Genomic DNA, 1,255 nt, shown 5'->3' on the forward strand with positions numbered 1-1,255 from the left:
ACCTTATGCAATTGCGAACGCCATAAAACACTTACCAAAATAAAAGAAAGTAAAAGAAAAAAAAAAGAAGATTCGGGACTTTCTTGACCTTACAACGCGCACACACCCTGGGTCTCCGTTCTGTGTGGGGCTACATCGAGTCGCGGAGACTTCATATGGTTGCTTTTAAGGACAAGCGGGCCAACCCAGATTTCGGGGATTTCCAGAAATTTTGACCTACACCACAAGTGAGCATTGCCCTATCTATAGGAGAAGTTTGGTTTCATTGGTTCGTATATTTGCTTGGTTATAGAGAAAACTCTCCTTGTCTTTTAAAGAGACTGAATAAAGATCCAAAAACTTTAACTTCGAATTTCTCAAAACAGCATTTATCGGGATAGCCCCCTTGTGCTTAAAAGCGACCATATATGGCTTTGATTTATCACTCCCCCCCCCACCCCGCCAACTTCCTCTTCTGCCATGTAGGGCAGGCCTTGTGTTCTACTTCCTCAACCGTCTGTACTAGAGGTGGGCAAAATCCGGATAATCTCTAAGGATAACCGGATAATTCTCAATGAAACATTATCCGAACTCAGATTCTTAACTCTCTTTCCTGACCCGTTCTCCGAAGTGAGTGCACCCATTTGTTGAAAGGATCCTAACCCGCTTGTCGAAGTGGTTCTAACCCATTTGCCGAAGCGGTTCATAATATATTATTTGCCGAAGTGGTGAACTAACATATTATCCGGATTTTGCTAAAGCGACTCATTACCCAGCCCTAGTCTGTACGCGCAGAAAGGTCAACGTGCCATTATTACTTATGCTTCTTCTTTCTTTACGCGGAGTATTTTATGGCTACAGGCGAGTTGTAGAAAGAAAGAAAAGATACACGATTTGTGAACAATTTTAAGAATAAATAAATAGCCAAATAAATTATTTTTTGTTGTTGTTGTTGTTGAGGGGGGCAACTCCCTCCTCAAAATGTTTGCTTTATGAGATTAAAACATTTGAACGACAGACCATTGAAAATCGCGTTTGGTGTGCTGATCAGACGTATGATGATGTCTGCCAGTGATTGGTCACATGGTTGCTTGCGTGTGTAACGTCCTTAAATGTTGAAAGACAAGAAAGATCAGCTGATAAGAAACACTCTCTCCTTCCTCTGGGTTTGTTTGCAGCTGCTGATAGTAGCGACAAATTTACGACCACTTTTTAAAAACTTTCACTGCGGAAATAATGGATTTGTGGATAGACCTATAATGCCATTAATGCGCCC

This window comes from Aplysia californica, unplaced genomic scaffold, assembly GCF_000002075.1.
Source record: "Aplysia californica isolate F4 #8 unplaced genomic scaffold, AplCal3.0 scaffold01171, whole genome shotgun sequence".
NCBI classification, from domain to species: Eukaryota; Metazoa; Mollusca; class Gastropoda; order Aplysiida; family Aplysiidae; genus Aplysia; species Aplysia californica.